Source organism: Chenopodium album, chromosome 9, assembly GCF_948465745.1.
Source record: "Chenopodium album chromosome 9, dcCheAlbu1.1, whole genome shotgun sequence".
Taxonomy (NCBI): domain Eukaryota; kingdom Viridiplantae; phylum Streptophyta; class Magnoliopsida; order Caryophyllales; family Amaranthaceae; genus Chenopodium; species Chenopodium album.
Window position 1 is genome coordinate 15,462,140 of NC_137842.1, and position 7,090 is coordinate 15,469,229.

The 7,090-nt window shown below is 33.2% G+C and overlaps 1 long non-coding RNA gene across 1 annotated transcript; it reads left to right on the plus strand.

The window, feature by feature from the left end:
- Nucleotides 1–3,742: 3,742 nt before the first annotated feature.
- On the plus strand, nt 3,743–4,886 carry LOC145559598 (uncharacterized). Its single transcript, XR_014092791.1, has 2 exons — nt 3,743–3,924; nt 4,373–4,886. It is a non-coding gene; the product is annotated as an uncharacterized LOC145559598 (long non-coding RNA).
- Nucleotides 4,887–7,090: the final 2,204 nt, after the last annotated feature.

Genomic DNA, 7,090 nt, shown 5'->3' on the forward strand with positions numbered 1-7,090 from the left:
AAGGAAAATAATAAACAAACAACTAAATTAAATAATTGAAATAAAGATTAGGGACCAAACCCTCAGAAATTAAACCTTTCACGTCTAGGACGAAGGCAACTTCGAATATGGCTAGGTGTTTCTAGATCTTGCGAATGCGGAATTTTGTATAAAAAAGCAAAGGTTTAGAAAGAATTGAATATTGAAGAGAGATGAATGAAATCAATTGGTGAATGAATGTAGATGATGATAATTGGTGAATGAAAACGGATTTTTAATACTATATTTATAGAGAAAATCAGCCAAAAAGATAAATTAAACAAAACAAAGTCTGACGCTCAGAAAACAGGGTTGGCGCCAACCTTGGCTAGCTGGCGCCAGGCACCAACACTAGCGTCAGGCGCCAGGCTTGGTTCCAGGCGCCAAGGCCTGGGGTTAGGCGCCAAGCCTGATACCAACACGTTTTCGAAAAACTGATAAGTTTACTGTACTGGAGGATAAAATAATATAATTTCCTCGAAAATGCTATTTGATTTTGATTAAAAATCTGAAAAGTCAACAAAAGTCAATTTATCAATGCTAAGTGAATTAGGAATGAAAAGAACCTTCTAGAAGAATCTAGAAGACTAAAACCATTCCTAATTGCATTAGGAATGATAAATCATATTAGGCCCTCCCCTAGATCATTGGGCCGTATATAAAGCTCAAATCGGGCCCAGTTTGGTAAATTAGCCATAACTTCCTCAATATTCATCGGAATTGGGCTTATAATATATCGTTGGAAAGGTCTTTGCAAACCCCATCCAACTACACTACCATCGGACCCATATCATGGACCAACCAAACTGGATTGGCTATTTTCTTAAAATAAGTTTTCAAAAACAGAGAGAAGAGAAAATAAAACTTTCCGCAACACTAGACCTTTCCACACTTTCGTTTCATTCGATTATGATTCGACGTGAAAGGTACTCATCACTGGGTTTGGTTTTGGGGAGACAAAAATGGGTGTCTACACCTATAAATGAATCATTTCCTGATGAACAATTGATGGCAATTGCTAGTATTCCTTGGTATGCTGATTTAGTAAACTATCTGGTAAGTGGTATTATTCCTTCAAATCTAAGCTATCATCAGAAAAAGAAATTTTTGTGGGATGTTAAACATTATTTTTGGGAAGAGCCTTTGTTATATAAATTTTGTGGTGATAGTCTCATTAGACGATGTGTGCCTGAAGAAGAATTTCATAACATATTGTATCATTGTCACTCTTTAGAGTGTGGTGGTCATTTTAGTACGATTAAGACAGTAGCTAAAGTTTGGCAATCTGGTTTTTATTGGCCTACTATGTATAAAGATGCTAGAGATTATGTTAGCAAATGTGATAGATGCCAACAAGTAGGTAACATATCTAAAAGAAATGAAATGCCTATGAATATTATGCTTGAAGTTGAGTTGTTTGATATGTGGGGAATTGATTTTATGGGCCCCTTTCCTTCTTCCCATAACAACAGATACATTTTAGTTGTTGTTGACTATGTTTCTAAATGGGTAGAAGCTATAGCTACTCACACTGATGATTCTAAAGTTGTTATGAAATTTCTTAAAAAGAATATTTTTTCTAGATTTGGTGTTCCTAGAGCGATTTTAAGTGATGGAGGCTCTCATTTTTGTAATAAGCCGCTTGATTCTCTTTTAAGAAAGTATGGGGTTAAACATAAAGTTGCATTAGCTTATCATCCTCAAACCAATGGTCAAGTAGAGCTTGCTAATAGAGAGTTAAAACAAATTCTAGAGAAAATTGTGAACATTTCTAGGAAGGATTGGGCTAATAAGATTGATGATTCACTATGGGCGTATAGGACAGCCTTCAAAACACCTTTAGGCATGTCTCCTTATAAGCTAGTTTATGGAAAATCTTGCCATCTTCCCGTAGAAATAGAGCATAAAGGAGTTAAACATGAACTTTAAGACTGCTGGGGCTAAGAGATTGCTACAATTGAGTGAATTAGAAGAGTTTAGGTTAGATGCTTATGAGAGCGCTAAAACATATAAAGAGAAAACTAAACTTTGGCATGATAAGCACATTAATCACAAGACTTTTGAAGTGGGACAGAAAGTTTTACTCTTTAACTCACGCTTGAAATTGTTTCCAGGAAAGTTGCGATCTAGATGGTCCGGTCCATTTACTGTTGTGAAAGTTTATCCATATGGTGCAGTTGAAATACAAGGAAAATCTGAAGTTTTCAAGGTGAATGGTCAGCGACTTAAACCTTACTTGGTTGATGAGATGGTGCTTACAGGAGTGACTTACTCCTTAGAAGAGCCCACTGAAGATTAAGCACCAAAATAGTCAAGCTCGTGACTTAAAACACGCGCTTCTTGGGAGGCAACCCAAGTTCTTTTTCTTTTCCTTTTTTCGGTTTTTGTTTGTTTTTCTCGTTCCTGTTTTATCTTTTCTTTCTATTTGTTCTGTTTTCTTTCAGCTTTGAAAATAAGATGGAGAGCTGGACACTTCAATTCTAATTGAAGAAAAGAGAGTAACTGTTTTGCTAGCTATAATCTGCTAGAATATGCTGCTTCAAAGCTGTTATGTGTCATGTGGTGTAGCTGCTTGCTGCCAGTTCAGTTGTTTTTCCAAGTCTAAAATGCTGCCCTCTTAACATTCAGTGGAGCTGCTGAGATTTTACATTGAAGGAACAAGCTTCAGATTTTGTTACCAGGTTGTCTCTTTCCTTGTTTCCCTTCTAAGTATTTAAATTTTCAGCATGCTATAAATACTCCTACTCTCTGCTTGCATTTCAGTTCTTTTTATAAACATTGAGGACAATGTTTGTCCTTAAGCGTGGGGGAGAGGTTTTTGAAATTTTCTGCAACTGCCTTTTGTGTTTTTGCCATGTATGAAGCATGGCTGGGATTTTGTGCAGGTTTTGAATGACTTAAAAATTTTGATATATACCTGTTTTAGGGGAAGTGCTGCCAAATTTTCTGCAGAATTTTCATGAAAAAAAAAGAAAGTTTTGTTTTGATTGTCACTAATTGACTTGTTTTGGATCAATAAAACAATACACATGGTATGTAAAGATAGCATAAGTCCTTCATTGAGATTGGTTGTGACATTTTTTGTGACTTTGTGGTAAGATGGATTGCTTTTCCCTTATGCGATGAATCCCGAAAGGAGGGCCACAAACCTCGTAAGACTCAATTTTCAACATATATATCCTTCTTCTTGATCGCTCAAATTGGGACTTGCATTTTAGCTTCTTGAGACCAAAAACCAAGGTGTATAAGAAATGATAAAGGCATTATTTTTCTTTCATGATTAGAACTTTCAGAATTTAGGCTCACTCATATTTTTTTTTCTTTTACATTTTGCTGTTGCTTAGCCCTGTTGTGCCGCTTTATCCATCTTTTGGCTAATCCTGCATTACAAGCTTATGGCCATTACCTATGCCTTGCTAAAAGGAGTGATGTTATTACTGAGTTATGTCATAAGTTTGTAATAGAAGAGGGAAGAGAAAAAAATTGAAAGTTTGAAAAAAAAAAAAAGAAAAAAAATGAAAAAAGTTGAAAAAAAAAGAAAAAAAAAAGCAAAAATATCATACAATCGAAATAAGTTGAAAATGATGAAAAAAGGGTTATAGTTTAAAAATTGGAGTACGGTGATGATATATTGGTAAGAGTGAATATGATCTCTACTTTTAAAGATTGTGTATTACTCTTTTAGCTTGGCATTTTTACCACCACATTCCTAAATATTCACACCCTTAACCCTAGCCTCGTTACAACCATATGAAAGTCCTTTTGATCTATATATACTATTGGTCTACAAATTGGTGGAGGGTTAGATTTTGTGCAAGTCCTGGCGAGGGTCATCAAACCGAAGAGAGGCATGAGCTAAACGGTTGAGCATCCCTAGGGTGGATTCAAATTTGGGGAAAAGAAGCGGTAAGAATGATTGGTCAATGAGGGTGCTAATTCTTGTTTCGTATCATACTTGATCCATTCTTGTTGATTGTGACAATATATGATCTTATGAAATTGAATTTGAAAATTCTTTATTGGATTTATTATTATTTGCTTGAGGACTACAAATCTCAAGTGTGGGGGAGTTGATAAGTTCATATTTTATATACTTTATTATATCATTTTAATGATATTTTAGAGTATAATCTATATAGTTTAAATGATTTTATATCTTAATTTGAAGTTTTATTTTGCAAAGTTCAAATAATCATTTCTACTAAATTATGCTCTTATTTTACTCATGTTATATTGATTAATGGGATTTTTTTTTCTTTTAATTCTCATATGGCAGAGGAAGTTTTAATTATATCATCATGTGATTTAATTAGAAAAATGGAGCTAAAAGTCTTTGGTTTTGTATCATTTACAGGTTGCAAGAATAATAATAATAAAAAGGCAAGTAAAGCCCACATTCCCACTTTCACGTACTACACTTGACAAAAGAGATAGTAGTGGGTTGAAAAACCCATTACCTCAAGATTCCCAAAAAGAAAAAGAGTTGCGGCAAAATAATCAGGAAGAAAACCTAAACCCTCAAAACACCACTACGGATATAAGGAGGATAGAGGCAGGCAGTAGCAGACACACACGAGAAGACGGAGGAAACACACACACGGAGACGCAGAAAGCAAGGCAGAGGACTCACAGGCCAACAGCAGCACCTCGCGAGAGCCGTGACTGGACCGAGCTTGGAGCAGCGTTCTTTCTTCCCTTAACTTTATGCAATTGATTGATTTTGGTTTGATTTAATATGTTTAATATTAATTCTTCATCAATTAGTTGTGTTCTCTTAATTTCTATGTCTAGCTAATTTCGTTTGTTCTAGGTTAGGGATGTAGTCTTTTATATTTCTATCAATGAATTGAATTACTTTGTTTGGGTTTGGTTTATATAATTGCAATTTGATAATCTTGTTTTAATTCGTACTCTTAATCTGGCCAATTGATTGTATGTTTAAGGTATTGGATTATTAGCGGAAGTGAAATTTCAATACTAGTTCGTGGGATTATCAAACGTCAAGTAGTATAATTTTAGGAATAGTTATACACTTGGGGTGGTCTTTTTGAATTCCTATTCTTAATGAGTTTATTTCAATTGTTGTGATCACGGAAGTAGACATAATGTTGATTTAAATATGCGTTTTCTACCTTGGAAGAGGAGATTACATACTATTGGTAATTCGATCATTGTTACATTATATATGTTCAACCCTGCAATTAGTTTAATTTCATTATAGAGAGTAATTGGCGAAACCCGAAACCTAGAACTACTTCTTATTATTGTCTATCGTTTTATTAGTTTGCAAGCCTTAATCGTTTATAGTTTAGTACTACTTTTCTCATATTTTCGTCGTCTAAATAATATTCTAGTTTCTTAATTTGGTACTTGAGTAGACCTCCTTGTGGATACGATACCTTGTTCACCCTATATTTACTATAATTGACCCGTACACTTGCGGTAGATTTAGACCCGACCAAATATAATTAAAATTAATATAAAATCTGATGTGGCAATTAATTAAAATCTTAAGACCAGACAGGGCTAATCTTGCTCTAAGATATATATATATATATATATATATATATATATATATATATATATATATATATATATATATATATAACCAAGTTATAATGAGAACCAAGGCTAAAATAAGAACTAGGAACTAATCTAGGCCCTTAGATCATGTTAATCCGATGGCTCACATGCTTCCCGTGTCATTAATGGCATTTTTGTAATATTTGAATGTTACAAACTGATTCCCAGTTTCATTTCTAAAAAGTTAGTAAAAGTAAATGAAATCAGTCATAAAGTAAATGAAATTGCCTTAAAAGTTTAAAAACTGGAAAAAAGTTGCAAAAATGCATAATTACGAAAATGCCATTAATGAATGCGAGTGAAACGTGAGCCATCAGATTGAGTGCGATCAATGGCTGAGATTGGTTCTTAGTTCCTATTATTCACCTTGGTTCTCACATGATCTCAATTATATATATATATATATATATATATATATATATATATACACACACACAAATTTTTGTATGTGGCTGGCCACATGGTGCGGCAAGGATTACTTGTAGGGTGTTACTGGTTTTGTTATGGGTTACTTGTAGGTGTTACTTGTATTCTGGGGTTACTTGTATGGGTGTTACTGGTTTTGGTCGGGGTTACTTGTAGGGTGTTATTGGTTTTGTCAAGGTTACTTATAAGTGTTACTTGTATTTTAGGGTTATTTATATGGGTGTTACTGGTTTTGATCAGGGGTTACTTGTAGGGGTGTTACCGGTTTGGTAAGGGATTTTGGTCTGGAGTTACTTGAACGAGTTACTCAGAATACAAGTAACACATACGAGTAACCCCACGATATAAGTAACCCTACGATACAAGTAACTCATACAAGTAATAATTAAAATCTACAATCAGTTGTGATAGTTTTCTAGAATGATGAAGAGTATTTCGAAGACCATAAATAAAGAGTCTGACAATACACAAGTGGTATTTATGAAATAGTATTTATTTATAAATATTACTTGAAGGTTGTTTTATTAAACAAGACATTAGCAATTTCTAAAATAAAAATGAGACGATGAAGGAGTTCCTATTTAATCAAGACTAGAAAAAATGAAAAAAAAAAAAAAAAAAAAAGCGAACAAAAATATCCAGTTGTAGATCCAGACCAAAAAAAACCTCATGTGGTAGTGATCTAAAAATGTCTCCAATTTCAAAGTAAAACAATCATTTACAAAATGATATATGTTTAATTGGATAGTGTTCTCATTAATGTTTGGTTGCAAATGCATGTTCATATTTGTACAATTTAATTAACTGATAAGTTTATAAGCGAGAATAATAATTGTTCTTATCTATAGAACTTTATAAACATGTATATATATTAGATAATATTCAACTAATATGTAGATTCAAACTTTTAAATACCTTATGTCCAGATCTAAAAATGTCTGCAATTCTAATGTAAAAAAATCATTTACAAAATACATATGTTCATTTGTATAATGTATGCATATATATTCATTTTCGTCCACTGATATGTATATGTACTAGAATAATAATTGTTCATTTCTAT